Genomic DNA, 26,837 nt, shown 5'->3' with positions numbered 1-26,837 from the left:
TGCCGCTCTTATTTTCCATTTCTTGGAGGAAAATGAATGTAGTCTGGATAAAGTTGTGGCACAGTGTTTTGATGGCGCAGCAGTCATGGCATCTGGACTCAATGGGGTGCAGGCTAAAGTTAAGGAGAGGGCACCGATGGCCTTATTCATTCACTGCTATGCACATCGACTAAATTTAGTACTGACTCAAGGAGCCTCAAAGCTTAAAGAATGCAAGGTCTTCTTTGCCAACCTCAATGGCCTTGCAGCATTTTTCTCACGATCCCCTAAACGCACGCAACTGCTGGATGACATCCGCAAGCGTCGTCTTCCTAAGGTTGCACCAACGAGGTGGCAATATACATCTAGATTGGTCAATGCAGTCTTTGAAAAGAGAGTTGCCCTAAAGGAGCTGTTTAACCACTTACTGGAACATCATGATGACCATGACGGGGATACTGTGCTTATGGCTGATGGATTTAATGCACGTTTGGATGATTTTGAGTTTTGTTTTTTGCTTGAAACATTCAATGGGATTTTTAATTATTCGGATGTGCTTTTTGGAATTCTACAGAAACAAACTTTGGATGTACAATTCTGCCTGACAAGGGTGAATGAGTTTTGTGACACAATTGAGCGAGAGAGGTGCAGGTTCAGTCAAATCTACGATGACACAGCGCGCATCTCAAGTTCACCCAGCGCACGCAGAGGCCCAGCACAAGGAGACCCTCGCACATACTATCAACAACTCCACAGCAATAATCTGGACAACTTTCTTTGCCAGATACGAAACAGGTTTCAAGACCACGAAAAATTAATGTTTCTCTCCCTCCTGGACCCCCGGCACTTTCAGACCTACCGGAAAAAAATCCCGCAAACAGCCTTCTCCAGCTTAACAGAGAGTCACGGAACACTGTTCGACCTATCCAAGCTAAAAACAGAACTGACTGTAATGTATGCTATGACTGATTTTGAAGGGAAAAGTCCCTCTGATCTCCTTGATTTCCTTAAGCAGAAAAATCTGAATGAGGACATGGGGCAACTTTACACATTGGCATGTGTGACAGTGACTATCCCTGTGTCCACGGCTTCTGTCGAGCGGTCATTCTCGGCCTTAAAGCGAATCAAAACGTATTCCAAAAATGCTACTGGACAGACTCGGCTTTCAGCATTAGCCTCCATGTCGATAGAAAAGGACTTATTGGTGGAACTAAAACGCACAGATAGACTGTACAACAGAGTCATTGAAGTCTTCTTGAGGAAAGAAAGGAGGAAGGATTTTGTGTTCAAATAATCAGTCTTTGGTGAGTAGGCATACAATGCATTTTATTTTTTATTAAATGTGTATGTATGTTTCGCATTTTATTTCGTTAATATTAAATACCCTATATATTAACAAAATAAAATGGCAAATAGCCTATGTTGCAAATTATTTGTTTTCTTTCTTTTATTTTCAGTGAATAGTTATGTGTCTTTATCATCACGGTGAAACTGCTTTGAATGCGACAATGCGCTGTTTAGTGAACACACTGTATTTATTTTTTTGGGGACTTAAAGCTCAAAGTTTGTGGACCAGAAATGGATAGAAGAAGAATATTAATATAACTCTGTTGCACTCGACTATGTTCTTGCCTATTAGTTGAACTGTACTGTATTGTACTCTTCCCCTGCAATTCTCTGAATAAAAATGTCAATTTCAAGGTGACGCAACGCCTGGTTATACTGCGTTTCTGTCTAAATGTATAGTGTCTAGAGCCATGGCATCATAATGATGGTAATAAGAGGTGGATTAATTCGGGTGGGACTGTGTAGGACCTCACTGAAGGCCCAGGCCCCAGGCCCACGGCACGCTACTGCCACAGGTACACCTCCAATTGACTCAAATCATGTCAATTAGCCTATCAGAAGCTTCTAAAGCCATGACATCATTTTATGGAATTTTCCAAGCTGTTTAAAGGCACAGTCAACTTAGTGTATGTAAACGTCTGACCCACTGGAATTGTGATACAGTGAGTTATAAGTGAAATAATCTGTCTGTAAACAATTACTTGTGCCCTGTACAAAGTAGATGTCCTAACCAACTTGCCAAAACTATAGTTTGTTAACAAGATCATTTGTGGAGTGGTTGAAAAACGAGTTTTAATGACTCCAACCTAAGTGTATGTAAACTTCCGACTTCAACTGTATATGCAGCCTTAGAAATAAGGTTAATGAAATATATTACTTGCTAACATCAGATAACATTCACATATTAGCCATTTCTGAGACTCACTTAGATAATTAATTTGATGATACATCAGTAGCAATACAAGGATATAACATCTATAGAAGAGACAGTGCTTATGGGGGAGGTGTTGCTGTATATATTCAGAGCCATATCCCTGTAATGCTTCGAGAAGATCTTATGTCAAGTCTTATTGAAGTGTTGTGGTTGCAGGTTCACCTGGGTCATCTAAAGCCTTTTCTTTTGGGGTGTTGCTATAGGCCACCAAGTGCTAACAGTCAGTATCTAAATAAATGTGTGAAATGCTTGATAGTGTATGTGATGTAAACAGACTTTCTTGGGAACCTGAATATTGACTGGTTTTCATCAAGCTGTCCGCTCAAGAGGAATCTTGTTACTGTAACCAGTGCCTGTAATCTGGTTCAGGTTATTAATCAACCTACCAGGGTGTTTACAAACACTACAGGAACAAGATCATCCACATGTATCGATCACATTTTTACTAATACTGTAGAACTTTGTTCTAAAGCTGTATCCGTACCCATTGGATGCAATGATCACAATATAGTGGCTACATCCATGAAAGCCAACGTTCTAACAGCTGGGCCTAAAATAGTGTATAAGAGATCATACAAAAGATTTCGCTGCGACTCTTATGTGGATGATTTAAAAAATATTTGTTGGTCTGATGTGATTAATGAGGATCATCCAGATGCTGCATTTGATGAATTTTTGAAATTGCTTCTTCCAATTATTGATAAACATGCACCTGTTAAAGAAACTGACTGTTAGAACTGTTAAGGCTCCATGGATTGATGATGATAAAAAAGCTATATTTTTATACGGGACAATGCACATTAATTAACATCAATATTACAATAATGCAACATCCATGTAAATGTGTCAGGGTTAGCTAAAAGCTAACTTGCACCCATAGTCCCAGGGCAGCTAAGGACAATTACACAACCACAATACACATACTCACTAAAACAATACAAATACATCACATCCAATAATATATCATTCTAACGACAACAGCAACACTATCATCAACTGTCGTCTTACATATGAGGAACCTCAGATAACTCATGTGTACAGGTTTGGATAGATTTTAGCCATGTTTTCAATTCAAATGTAAAAGTATAATAATCAGTGCAGCTCTCAAGTCCATGGGCATTGCATTCCAGTATATTGTAGCTCTAACAGAGAAGACTGATCGGCTGATTTTACTGTGTTGAAAAGGGACAACAATCCCCTCTAGTTACTGCCATTGTTATCCTGGAGGTGCTTTCCTTGAGCATGATATGCCGGCATAGGGGTGGAGGGGCAAGACTATGCAGGATCTTAAAGACAAGGCTTGCATCTACATACTGCTTAAAGCTATCCAGACTAAATAAATTATGTTTGTAAATGATATGACAATGGTGGTACCTGTTTGGTTTGTTATCAAAAATCTTAAGTGCTTGTTTGTAGAGTGATTCAATTGGTTTCAGAATAGTAGCTCCTGATTGTGACCAGCATGTGAGGCAATATCTCAGATGTGAGAAGATCACAGCATGCATATATAACTGGTGGCCTCCAGAGGAAGGAAAGGTCTTATAAACCTAAAGTTGGATAATCCAAACTTGACTGTGTTAACCACCTTCTTGTTTCTTAAATGTCAAGTTGGAGTCCAAAATGACACCAAGATATCTGAAGTTAGACACTACTTTCAGATTCTCCCCATTAACAAGAACAGCTCGTTGGGAAGAATCAATGGATTTCTTAGAGAAGTACATACAAACAGTCTTGTTGATATTTAAATGCAGGCAAGAATTAGTCATCCATTTAGAAACATGTACCATAGCTCCAGTTAACAACCAATTGTCTATTTCTTGAGTATACATACAGAACTGTATCGTCTGCATACATCTGCATGTTAACTTGTGGGCAAGAATGGGAGATCATTTATATAGATGGTAAACAGAAGGGGGCCTAATATTGACCCTTGTGGGACCCCAATGTTATAGTAAAGAGAGTCCGGCTGAGTGTCCCCCAAACGAACCCTTTGACTTCTGTTTGTCAGATAGGAATACATCCAACTAATGACTTCAGTGGACACATTAAGGGAGGATAGTTTGGATAGGAGTAACTCATGATTCACAGTTTCAAAATACTTTTTAAGATCCAAAAGACAGCGCTGACTTCACCGCCAATGTCCAGTTTAGATTTATTGCACTCCAGAAAATAGCAATTGGCTGTTTCGGTAGAATGGTTAGTTCTGAATCCAAATTGCATTTGATGTATGGCGCTACCCTGAATGAGGTGATCAGTCAGATGATCAGCTACCCATCTTTCAGCTACTTTTGATAGCACTGGAAGTATGCTCATAGGTCGGTAATTTTCCACCAGTGTTGGGTCACCAGATTTTAAAACAGGTATCACTGCAGCAGCATTCCAAGCATTGGACAGATTAACTAGATGTACAATAGGTGCAATCAGAGAATATTTGTGTCTCTTCAGTAATACAGTATCTAGACCAAATACATATTTTGTTCTAGAGCTACTGAAGAAGCTAATAATACTGTCCACTGTTGACGCTGATATTTCAGGAATTCGGAATATTGGTTTATTATTATCTATGGGAGTGAGAACTGTGGTCTGGGTTGTTAAAGGTGGTGGATATGAAATTGGAGTCTAGAATAAGAATTCCATTAACCTTTAATTCAGGATGTTTTTTGGACTTTTCAGCTCCTCTCCCTGTTAGTTTATTGAGATTTTCCCAAATCACTTTGCCATTTCCTTTTACTTCATTTATCACTCTAAGAAAGAACTCTGCTTTTGCTTTTTTTATATTCCTAACCACCTTATTTCTCAGTGATGCAAATATACGTCTGTCATCATTCTTACCAGACTTTTTCAATTAAAAATCCTGTTCTCTCATCTGCCTCCAGAGGTCCTCACTGAGCCATGGTAGAGAGGTTTTCCGTCTTGGCTTACGTTAAAATGTCCTCGTAAAAGAGGTATCCACTTTGTCAATAGCTGACAGAAATGTTCTGTATCCAGACTCTGGGTCTTCATTGCTTAACATATCAGACCGGTCAATTTGACTTATAGCTGCGTTGTAGTTACTCTGCTCACTTTTCTGGATTTTTTTATCGTACTGTTGCACATTAATATAGTTCTTAAATCTCTTTTTAGTGAGCTTTCTAACCACCAATGTAACATTGTGGTCAGATATGCCAGTTAGTAAATTACTGGACTTAATTATTCGATCAGGTCTGTTAGTAAATACCAGATCAATTTGAGTCTGGGATGACTGTGTTACTCTGGTAGGACCTTGTATTATTTGAGTCAGGTTGAAATAATCTGTGATCTCTTTGAGTTTTTTCCTGCAAGTTTTGTTTTCCCAGTTTATATTGAAATCGCCCATGAAGACGCCTTTTTATGATCACATTCTTTAAACATGGCACTTAGATTGTCATAAAACAAGATATCAGATGTTGGTGGTCGATATAATACAATAATAGTAATAGACATATGAGGGGAGAGGAAGACATTCAGCCCCATACATTCAATGCCATTGGCATGTTTCCATATAATACGATTGCATTTAAAGTTATCTTTCATGTACATAAACAATCCACCCCCTCTGCCCTCTCCCTTGTCCCTCCTGAATATGGAATATCTAGGGACATTAAAGGCAGAAATAGGAGAAGATTTCTTCAGCCATATCTCAGAGAAATAGAAAACATCTAGATTAGAGTCGTTCAATAAATGAATTGAAAAACTGTATGGTTGAAAGAGATGGGGCAAAAGAGAAATTATGTGACTAAACTCAACAAAAAGAAGAAACTTTATTATGAAGCCAAGATCAATGATTTAAATTCAACTCCATCTTTCATTGAATCAGGTGGCTGATTCATCACAAAACCATTTGATGTTGCCAATTATTTTAATGATTCTTTCATTGGCAAAGTGGGCAAACATAGGGAGGAAATGCCAACAACCAACAGTGAGCAATTGTATTCATGTATAAAACAACAAAGAATGAAAGAAATGCAGTGCAAGTTTGAATTTTGTAAAGTTAGTGTGGGAGAGGTGGAAAAAATTATTGTTATCAATCAATAATGACAAACCTCCAGGCATTGACAACTTAGATGGAAAGCTACTGAGGATGGTAGCTGACTCTATAGCCACTCCTATCTGTCATATTTTTAATCTGAGCCTAGAGGAAAGCCTTTGTTCTCAGGTCTGGAGGGAAGCCAAAGTAATTCCGCTACCCAAGAGTGGTAAAGCGGCCTTTACTGGTTCTAACAGCAGACCTATACGCTTGCTGCCAGCTCTTAGCAAACTGTTGGAAAAAAATGTATTTCACGAAATACAATGCTATTTCTCTCTAAACAAATTAACAACAAACTTTCAGCATGTTTACAGAGAAGGGAACTCAACATGAACTGCACTGACACAAATGACTGATGATTGGTTGAAAGAAATTGATAAAAAGAAGATTGTGGGAGCTGTACTGTTAGATTTCAGTGCAGCCTTTGTTATTATTGACCATAACCTGTTGTTGAGAGAACTTATGTGCTATGGCTTTTCAACTTCTGCCATATTGTGTATTCAAAGCTATCTATCTAATATAACTCAGAGGGTTTTCTTTAATGGAAGCTTCTATAATGTCAAACATGTAAAGTGTGGTGTACCACAGGGCAGCTCTCTAGGCCCTCTTCTATTTTTACCAATGACCTGCCACTGACATTAAACAAAGCATGTGTGTCCATGTATGCTGATGATTCAACCATATATGCATCAGCAACCACAGCTAATGAAGTCACTGAAACCCTTAACAAAGAGTCGCGGTCTGTTTTGGAATGGGTGGCCAGTAATAAACTGGTTCTGAACATCTCTAAAACTAAGAGCATTGTATTTGGTACAAATCATTTCTTAAGTTCTAGACCTCAGCTGAATCTGGTAATGAATGGTGTGGCTGTTGAACAAGTTGAGGAGGCTAAATTACTTGGCAATACCTTAGATTGTAAACTGTCATGGTCAAAAGATATAGATTCAGTGGTTGTAAAGATCGGGAGAGGTCTAGCCGTAATAAAGAGATGCTCTGCTTTTTTGACACCACACTCCAAAAAGCAAGTTCTGCAGGCTCTAGTTTTGTCTAATCTTGATTATAGTCCAGTTGTGTGGTCCAGTGCTGCAAGGAAAGACCTAGTTAAGCTGCAGCTGGCCCAGAACAGAGCGGCACATTTTGCTCTTAATTGTAATCAGAGGGCTAATATAAATACTATGCATGCCAGTCTCTCTTGGCTAAGAGTTGAGGAGAGACTGACTGCATCACATCTTCTTTTTATAAGAAACAATGTGTTAAAATCCCAAATTGTTTGCATAGTCAACTTACACACAGCTCTGACACACACACTTATCTCACCAGACATGCCACCAGGGGTCTTTTCACAGTCCCCAAATCCAGAACAAATTCAAGAAAGTGTACAGTATTATATAGAGCCCCTTTTGCATGGAACTTCTATCCATCTCATATTGCTTAAATAAACAGCAAACCTGGTTTAAAAAAACAGATAAAGCAACACCTTGCAGCACAAGGGCTCTCCCCTATTTGACCTGGATAGTTTGTGTGTATGCATTGATATGATTATTATTATTATTTTTTTTAAGTTGGTAGTTCTGTCCTTGAGCTGTTCTTGTCTATTGATGTTCTGTATTATGTAATTCTGTATTATGTTTCATGTTTTGTGTGGACCCCAGGAAGAGTAGCTGCTGCTTTTGCAACAGCTAAAGTGGATCCTAATGAAATACCAAAATACCAAATATACAGTGCATTTGTAAAGTACTCAGACCCCTTGACTTTTTCCACAGTTTGTTTCAGCCTTATTCTGAAATAGATGAAATAAAAAAGATCCTCATCAATCTACACATAATACCCCTTAATGACAAAGTGAAAACAGATTTTTAGAAATGAACAGATTTTTTGAAATGTTTGCAAATATATTACAAATAAAAAACAGAAATACCTTATTTACATAGGTTTTCAGACCCTTTGCTAAGAGACTCAAAATTGAGCTCAGGTGTATCCTGTTTCCATTGATCATCCTTGAGATGTTTCTACAACTTGATTGGAGTCCACCTGTGGTAAATTCAATTGATTGGACATGATTTGAAAAAGCACACGTCTATATAAGGTCCCACAGATGACAGTGCATTTTAGAGCAAAGACCAAGGTATGAGGTCGAAGGAATTGTCCGTAGAGCTCCGAGCCAGGATTGTGTCGAGGCACAAATGTGGGGAAGGGTACCAAAACATTTCTGCAGCATTTAAGGTCCCCTAGAACACAGTGGCCTCCATCGTTCTTGAATGGAAGAAGTTTGGAATCACAAATACTCTTCCTAGAGCTGGCCGACCCACCAAACTGAGCAGTAGGTAGAAAAGGCCCTTGGACGGGGAACCCGATGGGCACTCTGACAGAGCTCCAGAGTTCATCTGTGGAGATGGGAGAACCTTCCAGAAGGAAAACCATCTCTGCAGCACTCTACCAATCAGGCCTTTATGCTAGAGTGGCCAGACAGAAGCCACTCCTCAGTAAAAGGCACATGACAGCCTGCTTGGTGTTTGCCAAAAGGCACCTTAAGGACCCTCAGACCATGAGAAACAAGATTCTCTGGTCTGATGAAACCAAGATTGAACTCTTTGGCATGAATGCCAAGCTTCACTTCTGGAGGAAACATGGCACCATCCCTGCGGTGAAGCATGGTGGTGGCAGCATCATACTGTGGGGATGTTTTTCAGCGGCAGGGACTGGGAGACTAGTCAGGATCGGGGGAAAGATGAACAGAGCAAAGTACAGAGAGATCCTTAATGAGAACCTGCTCCAGAGTACTCAGGACCTCAGACTGGGGCGAAGGTTTACCTTCCAACAGGCCAACGACCCTAAGCACACAGCCAAGACAATGCAGGAGTGGCCTCGGGGCAAGTCTCTGAATGTCCTTGAGTGGCCCAGCCAGAGTCCGGACTTGAACCCAATCTAACATCTCTGGAGAGACCTGAAATTAGCTGTACAGCGACGCTCCCATCCAACCTGACAGAGCTTGAGATGATCTGCAGAGAAGAATGGGATAAACTCCCCAAATACAGGTGAGCCAAGCTTGTAGTGTTATACCCAAGAAGACTCGAGGCTGTAATCTCTGCCAAAGGTGCTTCAACAAAGTACTGAGTAAAGTGTCTGAATACTTACGTAAATGTAATATTTCAGTTTTTATTTTTAATACATTTGCAAACATTTCTAGAAACCTGTTTTTGCTTTGTTAGTATGGGGTATTGTGTGTAGATTGATGAGGGGGGAAAACGATTTCATTAATTTTAGAATAAGGCTGTATCCTAACAAAATGTGGAAAAAGTCAAGAGGTATGAATACTTTCCGAATGCACTATAAGACAGCCAAGAGGTAAGTTGCATTTTGTTCTAAAGAAAGGACAACGCTTTTTGCTAATGCAATTCACAAACAAAATTACTCGAATAGTTAAATCTGCTTGGCTGGAGAATTATCCTAATATTTTTCAAACCAGGTATTGTTTAATACAACTTTTCAAATTTCGCATAACACACATTAGCTGTCGTTGTTGATGATGCCGTCTGGGCAGTCATCAGGGGAATAACACGGGTCACTATCAGAGGCCTCATGTCCTTTTCATAGGAGTCGAGGGAGACTCTTGCAACAATGGAGGTGGTGTTACAAGTCTACTTGTGTCGCATGACACACTTTTATTCTGTGGTCTTGCCTGACAAGCTGTGAAAATAGCAAGTGAACAGTGAATTAAATTACTTTGGAGGTCGCTAAACCATTGCAATCACATTGCTGGACATGTTATGATGCCCACCTTTGCTGCTTCTGGTAGGTCCCGGCATCCGTTCATAACCAGAGGATCAGTCTGGCACCCTACTGTGCACTTTGTCTAACAAGGGTCAGTGATTGTCATCATCCCTCAATTATAAAATAACGTAATCTTGATTGGATTAGATTCAGGTTGGTGACCGCCGTCACACTACGCAGACAACTGTGACATGTTTTGCTATGGCCCTGAAATGGTTTGAGTTTGTTGATGCTAGTTAGTACACTGTTGTAATCAGACATGAGTTAGCTAGTACCACCATAGCTGCATCCAATATTGATTTATGCCCTAGATATGGGTTGCACCTAGGAGGCTAATATGATTTTTCTTTTAAATTACATTAGCTAACTTAGAGTGGCATGAAAATACGATGACATTGCTAAAGTAGGCAATACTTAGTAGGAAACAACTGTCACATTATGATATCATCAAATTTACTTTAGAGAGATGGCCAAGTTGTGATTACTGTTACTAGCAAAGTTCGTCAAAAATAACTAGCAATGCTAATGTAGGCTAGCTAAAATACGGTGGTCCCCTCAATCTTAGTTAGCTGGCTAAAGGTATACTGCATCTAAAATCAATCGCGTGACATCACAATCATGACAAAAGGTTTTCCTACAAATCATTTGCCTTCTTTTGAAATGTTATTGTGTTTCCAACCCATATCCGAGTTGTATTGTGGTAGGCTAACGTTAGCCAGCTAGCTAGCTTGCTAGTTAGTTAGCCAGCTTAATACAGTAGTTTGGTAGCTAGCTGGTTGGTAGCTAGCTAGCTAACGTCAGCTATGCTAGCAATGATAGTGATAATGATTATCAAAATCTACATAACTAGATACATTACCAGCAGTCTATGGTCTAGCTACTGGTATACTCACTGGGGACCAACAAACTCCAACCACCTATTCTGATAGGGTCCTTCGGCAGGGCATGCAAACCATAGCTGTTGGCTGTGCATCCTGCTGTAACCATGCATTGCATGGTCAATCCGAATAGGGCTTTTCAGTCTCAAACGACCGTGTTCCTTTGAACGAGTTGGTTGGGAGGCGATGAAACAATGGGGCCTCATTCAATGAAGGGAAGCAAATTGGGCAAAGGGGCAATTTGCACGTGGAGCTTGGCACAAGGAGGCATGATTTGTTGACATAATTGTAATCCAAACCCAAGCTTTATTTACTCGTTGTGGCTCACGGAGGTTCCAAACTCTGTTTTAGACGAAACTGACTTTATGACCGAAATTATCCTGTTTACGCTTTGTTTTAAACTTGACACTAGAATAACAGTTTCTGACTCATATCGATGCCACATAGGCTGTTTTTCAAAGGGATTAGTTGGTGTGAAAAACAGGGCTGAGCTAGAGCAGTGTTTGTGAGTCAAGGGCAGACCTGGAAAGGGGCCTGGGGCCGGGTCTTTTATCCTAAAACGTCTGTAGAGTCGGAATGGTTTGAGCTATAAACTATTAAAAGCTATCTATGAAAAGCTGAGATGCTCACAAACACGCACATGTTTTACTCTATGACGCTCACAAGCCACACAAAAGTCGCTAGAAGGTAAAGGTCTCTTCTGAAGCTCATAGGAAATCCCAGGACATGGTGTCTATAATACTGTAATAAGGTAACATAGTTGCTGTCACAAACTCCAAACAGTTGTCACTGACTAGTTGGATATTAATTTCCCAGTGTGCAAACAATTTATGTACTTAAGCATTCATATAAATATATTTTTATCAGGTTTTTGCTTTGGCTGAACTTATTTTTTGAATGACATTTGTCAATAAGAATAAATAAAACTCATGAATGCAACTGTTTATGTCATATTGTTTTGGGTTCTACTTGTAGCCCTGGTTGTCCTGATAAGAAAATGTTAAAACACTTGATTGTGAGGGTAAATATAAGGGCTGGACATGCAGATAAACGAAAGTCAGATAAATGAAAAGCAGATTTTCTGCTGGGGTCTTGGAACTGATAGGGTTAAAATAACTACTGCTATACTGCTGTTTAACTACTTTCAAACTACTCCACTGGATAACCAGCATCTTCAACAGCATTCTACTGTGAAACAAAATAAATCCTGACATAAAATGGAGAGTAGGTACTGAATAGTCCAGATTTTTCAAGATTCAGTCAAAGCTTTTGTAAACTACTGTAAATCTCTCTCTATAATTGGCTCAGTTTGTGCATCATCCCTCCATGTAGTGTGTTAAGCAAAGGAAACAGAAATAGGCCAGACAGAGTTACTCTCATTTCTTATTTAACACTCTTTCATAAACAGCTACGCACGCACGCACGCACGCACGCACGCACACACACACACACACACACACACACACACACACACACACACACACAGAGCACACAGAGCACTGATTACATTATCAATGGTGGTTATGATTAACATGGTGGAACCAACCTAATCGCTGCGTTCACCTTTCTATTTCACTTCAGATATCATAAATAAAAGTCAGATAAATGAAAAGACGATTTTTGCTGGACTGATAAGGACTGATAGGGTTAAAATACCTACTGCCATGCAGTAACTTAACTATAGTACAGTATGTACATGTACTTACTGCTGTTTAACTACCTTCAAACTACTGTACTCCACTACTCCAGCATCTCCAACAGTATTCTACTGTGAAACAAAATAAACCCTGACCTAAAATGGAGAGTAGGTACTGAATAATCCACATTTTTCAAGATTAAGTCAAAGCTTTTGTAAGCTACTGTCACTCTCTCTCTCTATACTCATCGGCCAGTTTATTATGTACACACATATAGTACCGGGTCGGAACCCAAATGCCTCCATAACAGCCTGAATTCTTTGGGGCATGGATTATACAAGGTGTCTGAAACATTCAATAGGGATGTTGGTCCATGCTGCCGCGATGGCATCGCACAGTTGCTGCAGATTGGACGGTGGTACATTCATGATGCGAACAGTCCATTCCATCTTAGAGGTTTGGTCAGCAACAATGTTCAGATACGCTGTGGCGTTCACTCGTTGCTCAATTGGTATCAAGGGACCAGGAAAACATTCCCCACACCAGTACACCACCGCCACCAACCTGTACCGTTGACACCAGGTAGGATTGGTCGATGGACTCATGCTGCTTATGCCAAATCCTGAATCCAAAACCACGGCCACGTGACTCACTGTCTGTAGGAGCAATCCATTTTCGCGAACAGGGGTGTATACCTAATAAACTGGCTGGTAAGTGTACAGATGTCGGATCTTAACTTGATCACTCTTTTGTCTGGGAGAATGTTCCTGATGCATCAGGAAATTCCAATAAGCTTCGTGAGTGGCGGAAAATGAGCAGTTCTCTTTCTGTCCATGTGGAGGCAGTCGACTCATTGGAATCAGGGCTTGCTACTCTTATGTTCTCTCTTGCTCGTTCAAACGCTAGGCCTAGCTTCTATTACTGCATCATTCAAATATACATAAATGTATCTGAAATGCAGCCATACACATCAACAAACATTGTTTTATATTGCTTAATAACACAAGATAGAAACTGATCTCAATTAGGCTACTACATACAAGTGTCTAGTGTATCCTAAGGTTACAAATTAACAAAAACTGAGGCCTGGGGTGGTCTAGCGGTTAGAGCAACTGCCTTCACCGCGCACATATAGGCCTACCGTGTCACCGTGGGTTTGATTCCGGCCCACGCCCTTCTGGCACAAATAACTCAATCCCCTGATTGACTTAATGTAGTTATACGTTTCAAATATGGACAGTATAGGGTTATTTTCCCTGTTCTCTCAACACTATAGTTTTTTTAAAGTGACTAGGAAAAACTTTATTTCTATTGTACGGAATGCTTGCCAAATAGATAAATCGCCTTTAGTCTGTTCAAAAATAACTAAATTGTTGCGATGACAATACCAACCAGAGGGTGAACATATCTTGAAAGACTTTGGTTGCAAACATCTTTTAGGGTGTTGTAATGAGGTGATAATGATAATAGTTGATAATGATAATGGTTGCAATTGAGACTGTGAGTGTGAATTTAGCGAGTATTGATGGTTTAACGAGACAAACTTGTGATGCTTGGAGCTGAAGCGTGCTGCTCAGATCACTGCACTACGGCAGTTCACAATGCTTTGGCAAGCCGTGAGAATACTTGATGATACTTTATGGTATGAGGTCGGTTGATTTGCAGAGCCTTCCCCAAACCATAGCCCCATAGGTACGGTACTGCATTTTAAAACAACCTACAAATACCGTTTCCAGCTGCCCCCTGGCGGCAATTATACATTTAAATATAAAAATCCTCCTGCTAAAGGATTATTTTCCTCCTGCGACGACATAGGTCATATTAAGATCTGACATCTGTATAACTGGCTCAGTTTGTGCATCATCCCTCCATGTAGTCTGCTAAGCAAAGGAAACAGAAATAGGACAGACAGAGTTACTCTCATTTCTTATTTAACGCTCTTTCATACACAGTTAAATCAAAGGGTGTCATCAGAGAATAGGCCACTGGAGTGTGGGAGTTGATTATCAGGTTTGCCTGGCAAGGATCCTAGTTATTTTTGTGTCTTTGTGATGTTTTCAGAAGCTTTAAGTATCGAATAGAAGTAACCAAAATGTTTGACACACCTACTCATTCAAAGGTTTTTCTTAATTTTTACTATTTTCTACATCGTAAAATAATAGTGAAGACATCAAAACTATGAAATAACACATATGGAATCATGTAGTAACCAAAAAAGTGTTAAACAAATCAAAATCTATTTTATATTTGAGATTCTTCAAAGTAGCCACCCTTTGCCTTGATGACAGCTTTGGATACTCTTGGTATTCTCTCAACCAGCTTCACCTGGAATGCTTTTCCAACTGTCTTGAAGGAGTTCCCACATATGCTGAGCACTTGCTGGCTGCTTTTCCTTCACTCTGCGGTCCAACACATCCCAAACCATCTCAATTGGGTTGAGGTCAGTTGATTGTGGAATGAGTATGTGTCCAAACTTTTGACTGAAAGTATTCACACCCCTGACTTATTCCACATTTTGTTGTGTTACAGCATGATTCAAAATGGATTAAAACATTTTTTTTCTCACATACTGTATCTACATACAATACCCTATAACGACAAAGTGAAAACATGTTTTGAGACAATTTTCATAAGTATTCAGACCCCTTTGTTATTATACTCCAAACTGAGCTCAAGTGCATCCAATTTCTTTAGATCATCCTTGAGATGTCACTACAGCTTGGTTGGAGTCCACCTGAGGCAATTTAATTTGTTTGGACATGAAAGAAACACACTTGTCTGTATAAGGTCCCACAGTTGACAGCGCATGTCAGAGCAGGAACTATACCATGATGTCCAAAGAACTGTCCATAGATCTGTCTTGTGATGAGGCATACACTGAGTGTACAAAACATTAGGAACACCTGCTCGTTCCATGACACAGACTGACCAGGTGAATCCTGGTGAAAGCTATGATCTCTTATTGATGTCACCTGAAGTCCACTTCAATCAGTGTAGATGAAGGGGAGGAGACAGGTTCACAGATTTTTAAGCCTTGAGACAATTGAGACATGGATTGTGTATATGTGTCATTCAGAGGGTGAATGGGCAAGACAAAATATTTAAGTGCCTTTGAACGGGGTATGGTGGTAGGTGCCAGGCGCACTGGTTTGAGAGTGTCAAGAACTGCAACGCTGCTGGGTTTTTCTTGCTCAACAGTTTCCCATTTGTATCAAGTATGGTCCACCACCCAAAGGACATCCAGCCAACTTGACACAACTGTGGTAAGCATTGGAGTCAACATGGGTCAGTATCCATGCCCCGACGAATTGAGGCTGTTCTGAGGGCAAAAGGGGGTGCAACTCAATATTAGGAAGGTGTTCCTAATGTTTTGTACACTCAGTATATATCTGGGGAAAGGTATAAAATAATTTCTAGAGTGTTGAAAGTTTCCAAGAGCACAGTGGTCTGCATCATTGGGAAATGGAAAACATATGGAACTACCTAGACTCTGTCTAGAACTGGCCGTCCGACCAAACTGAGCAACCGGGCAAGAAGGATGTTGGTCATGAATGGAAGCAAGTCCCCGCAGCAATGTTCCAACATCTAGTGGAAATCCTTCCCAGAAGAGTGAAGGCTGTTGTAGCAACAAAGGGGTAACCAACTCCATATTAATGCCAATGATTTTGGAGTGAAATGTTCGATGAGCAGGTATCCGCATACTTTTGGTAATGTAGGGTAGTACCCTAAACCTATTGATGTTACATTGAACTGGGTGAATGGAACATAAATGACAGACACACAATATGATGTAATAGAAATAAGGCCATGCTCATTAAAAAAAAAATATCGGCCTCCCTCATCTTAAGCGGCACCGACCGCCACTGTAATCCACATAATAATTCACATTTCCTGTTGCTGCAGGATTATTTCCCTGCTGTAGCAAACCGGCTCAAATTAAGATCCTACATCTGTTATCATTTTATTTGTTTATGCTATCCAAAAGTGTCTGGTATGGTAATGTCTTATAAAGATCGGGGAGAAAATATCCCTGGACTGTCTATATTAAAATAAATCAAGTCAATCATGGGGATTAAGTTATTGTGCCAAAAGGGAATGGGACGGAATCGAACCCACGCCAACACAGTAGCGTTATATGTGCGTGGCCACAACCCTGACAGCTAGACCACCTCAGGCTAGGATTGAACTAAATTTTGACCTAAGCATAAACTTGACACTAGTTGAGACCAATATCTGTCTTCTGTTATTAAACTATATAAAACGACAGTTGTTGATGTGTATAGCTGCATTTCAGAGATTTTTTTGTACATTTGAATGTTGCAGTAATAGGACCTAGGCTTAGCGTTTGAGCGAGCGAGAGAGAAAATAATTTTGATAGCAAGCCCTGATCCCAGTGACTCGACTGCTCCCACATGAAGAGAAAGATAACTGCTCTTTTTCAGGGACTCATGAGGCTCATTTGAATTTTCTGATGCAGTAGGGAAATTCTCTGTGACAAAAGTGTGATGAAGTTAAGATTTGACATCTATATAAGTACAGTGCATTTGGAAAGTATTCAGACCCCTAGACCTTTTCCACATTTTGTTACGTTATAGCCTTATTCTAAAATGGATTAAATAAAAACGTTTCCTCATCAATCTACACACAATACCCCTTAATGACAAAGTGAAAACAGTTTTTTTTGTGTGCAAATGTATAACAAATAGATATACCTTATTTACATAAGTATTCAGACCCTTTGCTATGAGACTCGAAATTGAGCTCAGGTGCATCCTGTTTCCATTGATCACCCTTGAAATGTTTCTACAACTTGATTGGAGTCCACCTGTAGTAAATTCAATTGATTGGACCTGATTTGGAAAGGAACACATCTGTCTATATAAGGTCCCACAGTTGACAGTGCATATCAGAGCAGAAATTAAGCCATGAGGTCAAAGGAATTGTCTGTAGAGCTCCAAGACAGGATTGTGTCGAGGCTTTGAGCTGAGAGAGAGGATGGGGTACACTATCACTAAAGCTACTTTGAGCTGAGTGGGATTTTAGTGAATTATTACTACGTAAGTCTGTGTTAAGTCTGTGTGTGCACTATGTGTGTGTGTGTCTATTCATGGTGTATGCATCCGTGTGTGTGTCTGACTGTGTGTACTGCACCTAGAATCTCCAGGAGAGAAGCAGAGAGGCAGAAAGAGAACAGAAATGTTGTGTTTACTCCAGTCAGGCAAGACTACAGGGGAAGAAGTGTGCTTACACTATTGAATCGGATGTGCAGCTCCAAACCCTGCCAAGTCTGCTGGCCTGGCACACAGCCCCATACCAGCCTTGGATTGATCTGTTTAGGTGGCTGGGGAGGGAACCTAAGTCCACTGATAGAGCGGTGTTGTTTTCTCCACTGCTAGCATTGAGTACTGGGTAGGTATGTACGTGTGGAGAATTTTGAGTGAACTGGGGAGTGGAGAGGAGAGGCACTTACACTTTACTAGCCAACTAGCTCACGGTTTGTGTCATGACTGTGAAAAGGGAGTTTTGTCTGACCACTGAGGAAGTTTTGTCTGACCACTTACAGTTTTGTCTGATAGCTGACCATTTCCTAATATGGATGCTGTACTATTTCCATAAGATGACGACAGCTACCATGACTGTTGATATGCAGGTTTCCATTGACCCAGGTCTATTCAACAAAAGCAATGGTCGCATTTTTTTTAATTTTCGAGGTGTAATGGAAACGGCAGATATAGGAGACATTTTCTAAAGATCAAAAACAAAATTCAGTTTGCCAAAGATGGATATTTCTTCTGTCTAACTTTCTTTATTGTGACAAATGATTATGGAAACCGTTTCTTCGAATAAATTATGATTGCGAATCACGGGGCATGTGATGTCGCCGGGTAACTATAAAGCTTCACTCCACAATTAATTCTAAATGCTTACGTCTTGCAAAATCAATTTTTTCAACTATAAAAATGTTTCTTTCCAGGACAAGGATGGTCTTGACTTTCAAGAATGGCTGAATTGCTTCACCTTGCTTTTCTGGTTGGCTGGCAAGTTGCACCATCCAATTATTTCAGATGTGCAAGTTTTACCATGGCACAGACCGTGGCGATACGTTGGCACGTGAATAATTAGAATATGGCAAATATTAGTCAATTATTGTATTCTATCCATGCTGGCTTTCGCAGGCAACCTGAGACATGAAACAGATAGGTGGGAGGGCATAAAGGCTGTCGGCAATTTATTAATGCACAATTTGTCTAAATGGGTAATGGAAATACTTCAACCACTACATTTGTTTTCAACACTAGGTTTCTCCGCATATTTTTATTTGTTTGACGTCATTACTATTTTCATCGACACCAGATAGTTAAATGGAAACGCCCCCTAGCAGGTAATTGTCATATCTATTTTCTATGCTAACTTTCTATTTGCTCTGTCAAATTAGTTGTTGATCCTTGCTAGACAACAATTTTCAGGTCTTGCTGTAATAACCCATGGAACTCTTTATGCCTTGGAAGGAGTGAGAGAGTAGTTCTTTATAAACTGATTACTGTATTACTAACCCGATGCATAGTGTAACAGGCAGGCAGTCGCAGCTGCACACAACGTGTGTATTGCGTGCATCCCAATCCTCAATGATACCAATAGGTACTCAAGTGCTACACCACCTGGTGGCGTGTATGTGTAATGACGTTAATACCACATTACCATATTCCTCCGCGCTAAAGACTTTAACATAACATCTTCACATATAAACCTGTTTTTAGGATAAAAAAACGCAAGATGCTCTTCTATTGCGTTAATGAACTAATTCTGAAATAAAGTTCCTTCGACTGAAACATTCTTTAAACTTGTTATGTACTCCACTGATCTAAACAAGTCAGTTTAACAAATAAACCTGACATTCCACATGTTCACAATAAATGTATTTTCACATGCTTGTGTTACTGTAAGTATTTCACGCGAGTCTCTTTTGATGTAAGTCTTTTAGTGTATATCACCTTTTAATTGTTTAAGTCTTTTAAGCGGCTTGGAAGCTTTGTATGCATGTGTGAACGACGAACACTAGGGGTAGTGTTCATTCTCAACGCTGGAAAAGCCACCAGCTGTTTCTGAGCCGGGTTCAGAGTATCTGATTCTGAAACTTTCCTCTGTTACAGTCTCTGTCTGTGGAATGTGCACCACAGGTCGCATTGTCGCTCACCACCATCTCAGGTATCCCTTGGTTACTACAGCTCTGTCGTATGCCATCTATAGTAGCTGTGAATGAAGCAGAACTAACAGGATACACATCCATCCATTTTGAATGTGCATTGATGACTATCAGGAACCTTTTCCCCATGAATGGCCCTGCGTAATCTATGCGCAATCTTCTCCAAGGTATCGCTGGAAACTCCCAAGGGTGGAGTGGACCTGCTGCTTGTGTCTTATCTGTGTTCCTGACACGTGATACATGTCTTGACTAGATTCTCTTTCTCCTTATCAAGTTTTGGCCACTATAAGTAACTCCTAGTCATCGCTTTCATACGCGAGACCCCAGGGTGACTCTGATGTAGTTGCTGTAGGATAGCCTGGCATGCTGGCTGTCCTGTGCTTCCCACAAAACGCAACCATCCTGTACACTCAACACTGTTTTCCTGACACTGTATGGTGTGAATTCAGTCCCTTCTGTTTGTTGTGGCCATACCCTTAGAACATATTCTCTAACTCTAGACAGTACTGTAACTTTACCTGTCCGTGTTCTCACTTGCTCTGCAGTCACGAGTGCCATGTCTGTGACCTCGAACATCAGCACTCTGTCCTCTTGAGCTGTTATGATGGGTGTGTACGGTGGCAGAAGACAGCTCAAGGCATCTGTGTTCCCATGGTACTTTCCTGCCTTGAAAACGATGACATACTCGTACGCCCTCAACGTTACTGCCCACCTCTGGCTTCTCGGAGACACCATCTGTGAAACTGCCTTCATTTAATTGAATATAGACAGTAAAGGTTTATGATCTGTACATATGGTAAACTTCCTGCCATATGTATTTGTGGAACCTCTGAACCACAAACATTACTGTTGTGGAACCTCTGAACCACAAACATTACTGTTGTGGAACCTCTGAACCCCACTTTGTCTAGTTTGGAATAGTTATTTTCTGCTGGGTTAACAGTTCTTGACATTTAACCTCATTGCTCTCTCAGTTCCATCCTGCATACAGTGTGACAGAATTGCTCCTTCCCCGTAGGGTGACGCATCACATGAGAGAATGAGGTACTTTTATCCGTTGTAGTGAACCAACAGATGACTGCATCAGTTTCTTCGATTTTGCAAACAGTCTCCTGCTCTTTCCCCCACTGCCACTTTGTCTTTTTACACAGTAGTGTGAAGAGGTGCTAACACTGTTGACAAGTTCGCCAAAACCCTGTTATAATAGTTTAGCAGTCCCAGGTAAGCTTTTAACTCAAATTTGTAGGAGCAGGTGCGTTCTGTATTGCTTGTACCTTGTCATTGAGTGGATGGATACCCGCGGCGTCCACACTTTGTCCTAGGACACTACCTCATTCTCCATGAAGTTACACTTACTCCACTTGAGACGTAAGCCTATACTCCCCAATCTCTGTAGTACCTCAGTCAGCGTGCCCAGATGCTCCTGGTCACGCCTGCCCGTAACCAGGATGTCATCCAGGTAAATGGCAACATGTGGAATCCCTTGAAGTACACCTCGATAGTCATCTAAAAAATAGCAGGAATGCTGGAGACACCAAAAGGTAAACGTTTATACACAGTCAACCCCTTGTGTGTGTTCACTGTACAATACTTCTAACATTCCTCATCCAGACTGATCTGTTGATATGCATGGCTCATATCTAACTTTGAACTTCTGTCCACCAACCCGATTTGCAAATAGATCCTCTGTTTTTGGAACTGGATACCGCTCCAACTAGGATACTCTGTTAACAGTCAGTTTGTAATCCCCTCAGATTCTCACAGTATTGTCAGGTTTCCAAACAGGCACAATGGGAGCCTTCCATTCTAAGAATTTGACTGGTTTCATAATGTCCTCTTTCAAGAGACGGTCAATCTCTGCCTCTACGTTTGGCTTCATGGCATAAAGCACATGTCTTGGTTTGTAAAACATTGGTGTGTCCTCCATGTCTACATAGATTTTAGCTGAGGGCCTTTCAATGTTCCAAGTTCCTTTTTGAACATATTCCCATACTTTGTCAACACCTCTTCCAATGTCCACTGTTGAGCCTCATCAATCTGATTTACTGTTCCCCCGTCTAACTTCAATTATTTTATCCAGCCACAACCTAGGTTTGGTCCAGAGCATCATAACTACTACAGGTAGCTCAGTCACTGTGTCTCTGTGCTGCACAGTTACTTTAGCTGCACCTAATGTTTCTACTCTCTCACCTGTGTACGGTTTGAGATGACGAGAACAAGTCTTTAAGTCGGGAACTTTTGCACTGTCCCACAACTCTGTTCATTATGGTTACATTGCACCCTGTTTCCACTTCCAACTTCACATCTGATTCATTGACTTTCAATTTCAATGTGATCGGAGCCACTTTTGGAACGTCATCTGACATTGTTAACATATCCTCTTCTTCCTCTTTGTTTTGTTCAGCTTCCCAGCTGATGTTTTGATTTTATATAACCTTTATTTAACTAGGCAAGACAGTTGAGAACAAATTAATATTTACAATGACGGCCTACCAAAAGGCCTCTTGCGGGGGCTGTGATAAAAATATAGGACAAAACACACCATGACAAGAGAGACACCACAACACTACATAAAGAGAGACCTAAGACAAAATCATAGCATGGCAGCAACACATGACAACAACATGGTAGCAACACAACATGGTAGCAGCACAAAGCATGGTACAAACATTATTGGGCCCAGACAACAGCACAAAGGCAAGAAGGTAGAGACAACAATACATCACGCGACGCAGCCACAGAACAGTGTCCATGATTGAGTCTTTTGAATGAAGAGATGGAGATAAAACTGCCCAGTGAGTTTTTTCAGCTCGTTCCAGACACTAGCTGCAGCGAACTGAAAAGAGGAGCAACCCAGGGATGTGTGTGCTTTGAGGAGCTTTAACAGAACGTGTGATGTGTCCCACACTTTTTAACTCATTTTCTTGCTTTTTCTTCCCTCCCCCTTTTGGATTGGAACTCCGCAGGGGATTTAGCCCTACATGCTCATTTTATGAGTCCTTGTTTACCACACTTAAGGCACTTTCCATCCTGAAAGCGGCCCTCACTTGCCATGTGATCACCTTCACATCTGTAACATGCTTTCACGTGCTCACCTCATGCAGGTTTCTCTCTGACATGCTTAGCTTGTGCACACTTCTCTGGCATGTCCCTTGTTTCCAAGTCACATTAGCACTGTCCACACATTTCCCCTGGATTTCTTTTACATCTTTGTTGGCAGTCACCATTGCTTGTGCAAGAACCAATGGTCTATCAAAAGTACTCCAGTCTCAGATAATAACTTCAGTTGGATCCTGTCATTATTTATGCAGCAAACTAGCCTATATCTCAGCATTTCCTTCAGATTGTCCCCATAACTTCAAACTTGTGCCAGTTTACGCATGTTTGGTTGTCTGACTCTTGTCTGCATTTCTGTTCCGTGACTTCAACTTTAATCGTTGACAATCTCCCTCGGCTTCAGGTTGAAATGTGCTTTTAGCAACTCCTCTAGCTCCTCAGTGTTGATCTTCAGGCTTACCAGGACTAAGCAGATTTCTCATAAGACTGTAGGTTTGGCTTCCCACTGAACCCAACAGAATGGCTTTTTTCTTGTCAGTACTTCATAGTATTCCTCCCACGATTGCGTCTGATGATCAAAGGAAGATACAAATCCTACTGCGGCAGCCATTTCTCTGCTATCTTTAGCCTTCCTGTTAGTGAATCCTTAGAAGTCCCTGGAATGTAAACTTGAATGTTTCAAGCATCCAGTCGATCTTTTCGTCGTCCTTTTACCTCGTCGCCACTTGTAATAACCCATGGAACTCTTTATGCCTTGGAAGGAGTGAGAGAGTAGTTCTTTATAAACTGATTACTGTATTACTAACCCGATGCATAGTGTAACAGGTAGGCAGTCGCAGCTGCACACAACGTGTGTATTGGGTGTTTCCCAATCCTCTAACAATGATACCAATAGGTACTCAAGTGCTACACCACCTGGTGGCGTGTATGTGTAATAACTTTAATACCACATTATCAGACTTGCCATAGATTTTCAAACAGATTTAAGTCAACTCGGCCACTCAGAAACCATCACTGTCTTCTTGGTAAGCAACTTCAGTGTAGATTTGCCCTTGTGTTTTAGGTTACTGTCCTGCTGGATTAATCTCTCAGTGTCTGATGGAAAGCAGAATGAACCAGGCTTTTCTCTAGGATTTTGCTATGCTTACCTCCATTCCGTTTCCTTTTTCATCCTGAAGAACTCCTCAGTTCTTAATGATTAAAAGCATACCCATAACATGATGCAGCCACCACTATGCTTGAAAATATGGAGAGTGGTACTTAGTAATGTGTTGTATTCGATTTTCTCCAAACATAACACTTTGTATTCAGGACAAATAGTAAATTGCCTTGCCACATTTTTGCAGTTATACTTTAGTGCCTTATTGCAAACAGGATGAATGTTTCTGAATATTAATAATTATGTACAAGCTTCCTTTTCACTCTGTCAATTAGGTTAGTATTGTGGAGTAACAATGTTGTTGAAGCATCCTCGGTTTTCGCCTATCACAGACATTAAACTGTAGCTGTTTTAAAGTCACCATTGGCTTCATGGTAAAATCCCTGAGTGGTTTTCTTACTCTCCGGCAACTGAGTTAGGAAGGACGCCTGTATCTTTGTAGGAACTGGGTCTATTAATACACCATCCACTTCACCATGCTCAACGTGATATTCAATGTCTGCTTTTTTTACCCATCTACCAATAGGTGTCCTTCTTTGCAAGTCATTGGAAAACCTCCCTGGTCTTTGTGGTTGAAATTCACTGCTTGACTGGGGGACCTTACAATTATCTGTATGTGTGGGGTACAGAGATGAGGTAGTCATTCAAAAATCATGTTAAACAGTATTATTGCACACAGAGTGAGTCCTGGCAACTTATTATGTGACTTGTTAAGCACACTGAACTTATTTAGGCTAGGCATAACAAAGGGGTTGAATACTTAAGACATTTCAGCTTTTCATTTTTAATGAACTTGTAAACATTTCTAAAAACATAATTCCAATTCGACATTATGGGGTATTGTGTGTAGGCAAGTGACAAAAAAATCTAAATGTAATCAATTTTAAATTCAGGCTGTAACACAACAAAACGTGGGGAAAAATCAAGGGGTGTGAATACTTTCTGAAGCCACTGTAGCTAATGAAATCACTCTTAAATGGCCGTATGGTGGATAGATCAAGTAAAATGTCACCTCTTTGTCTATAGGAGTGTTTGTTCAGCAATACCCTCTTTGCCACATAGTGGATGTGTTCAGTACTGAGACTCAGGCCTAGTAAACACACCCGTCATTCAGGCCCTGCATGGTTTAGGCTGTGTCACTCTGTGACTTTAATCCTGTAACTATCCCATTAGCGACACCATGGCTACAATCTGTGCTGGTGTCCCCTAAATCCCTGTTTAGTTTGGCCTGCCACACTTGTTTACATTAGCCTTATGTTCCTCAGTACTACGCTCAAGTCAGGGGTACAGGTCGAATGGACCAAGCTATCTAGTTGAGACTAAAGAGCTTATTACAGTCCAAAACTTGTGTACGTGTCTGCACAGCAGTGTTCTAGAATATTGAACCGTTGGCTTTCATACTTATCTAATTCTCAGCCCGGCTCAAGCCATTTCTCCAACGGTCACCACGTTCAAATTAATACAGGCGGACAGTTGTCTCAGAGCAGCCTAGCTATGCCATAATGGACCACCATACTATCAAGTCTGTGGACTGAGTTGCGCTTAACAGAGGTGAGACAGACCAGTCCTAAACATATGTGCAAGATAGTGGACCATTACAGCCAAGGGAGGTGACAGGAAGTCAGGCTTGCATCAAGGTCTTAAATGCAGATTAGATAATTTTACAGTGAAAGAATTGAAGATGTCCAGATCCCACCACTGTCAGCAAATGTAAGATAGTGGATCTTATCTTACTGGCTTCAATTATACCAAACTTTGCTGAAATTTGCGGTGATGAGTTGGTGAATTCCTATTAACTGAACCATAAAGGGCAGTCTAGCAAGTGTAGCATAATTTAAGTTAATATCCAGTGTGAGTTTCTTCAGCTGTCTCATGTCCCTCATCCAGCACCATGAGCAGCCAAACTATCAGACAGTCTAGTCTCCCCACGCCTCACGCACCACACATACCCCAGCAAAAATACTACCAAAAAATCTCCCTGTTTTTAATTCGGCTTTAATTCCCTGGCCTACAGTAAAAACACACATTAGCATTATTACTGCTTGTCAGGAGCAGACCACATGAATCCCAAACCGTCTGCGTTCATCCCACAGGAAGATTGCTGTGCAGCGGTGTGCAGAGAGGATGACGACAATGTTTAGTGTAGTGGTTCTGCTCTGGGCTATCATGGTCAGACAGATGCTCATGATCAAGTGAGTGCTAAGGGTTCTCACAGCTATACGGTCACGGTCAAACGCGGTCAGACAGAGTAGAAATCGAGGTAGCATTTTACAATAAAGGGTCAGACACACTGAGAAATCTGACTGCCGATAGGTACTTAGCACCTCTGCCCAGAGTGTTGGCAGTTAAATTTTGTTGTTCACATGGAAAACGTTTACCTCTGATTTGCGTCGTTTAAATACTCCAGGCCACAAGGTGGTAGTAGCCTGTTTGGCGTGTACCTGCTGTAGCTAATGTTATTGCTAGCTAGATAGAATTTGTAGTAAGACCTTGTTGATACTAACCAGATGGCCACAACTAGATAAATAGTGTAGCGAGCAAAATTATAATTCAATCACAATGGATTCGTTTTTGAATGAAGCAGATGCCTGTTAGCTGTCGAGAGTCAGTGGAGTAGCTAACGAGCTATGTTGTGCTAAAGAGCGTTGCTAACCTTTTAGCTAATGTTAGCTAGCAAGCGAACTGGCACTGGCAGTATGGGAGAGTGAATTAAATGATTTATTTATCTTGCTAGATAGCTAGCTTTGTAAATCATTTAGTGTTGTGTGCATTGTCCTGCACTTACCACTCCCTTAGTTTCATATGAAGTGTGTGTGACTGCCTGGC

At 40.7% G+C, this 26,837-nt stretch overlaps 1 protein-coding gene and 1 long non-coding RNA gene across 2 annotated transcripts in view; both read right to left on the bottom strand.

Annotated features, from left to right (window-relative positions):
• The window catches only part of LOC129814241 (choline transporter-like protein 5-A), a 109,658-nt gene that overhangs the window by 55,204 nt on the left and 27,617 nt on the right, over positions 1–26,837 (bottom strand). The window lies entirely within an intron of this gene.
• LOC129814243 (uncharacterized) lies at positions 9,757–11,060 on the bottom strand. Its single transcript, XR_008753240.1, has 3 exons — positions 10,970–11,060; positions 10,084–10,158; positions 9,757–9,992 (listed from the first exon to the last, which is right to left on the bottom strand). It is a non-coding gene; the product is annotated as an uncharacterized LOC129814243 (long non-coding RNA).

This window comes from Salvelinus fontinalis, chromosome 17 (genome assembly GCF_029448725.1).
Source record: "Salvelinus fontinalis isolate EN_2023a chromosome 17, ASM2944872v1, whole genome shotgun sequence".
NCBI classification, from domain to species: domain Eukaryota; kingdom Metazoa; phylum Chordata; class Actinopteri; order Salmoniformes; family Salmonidae; genus Salvelinus; species Salvelinus fontinalis.
This window is presented reverse-complemented; position numbering and strand designations above follow the sequence as displayed.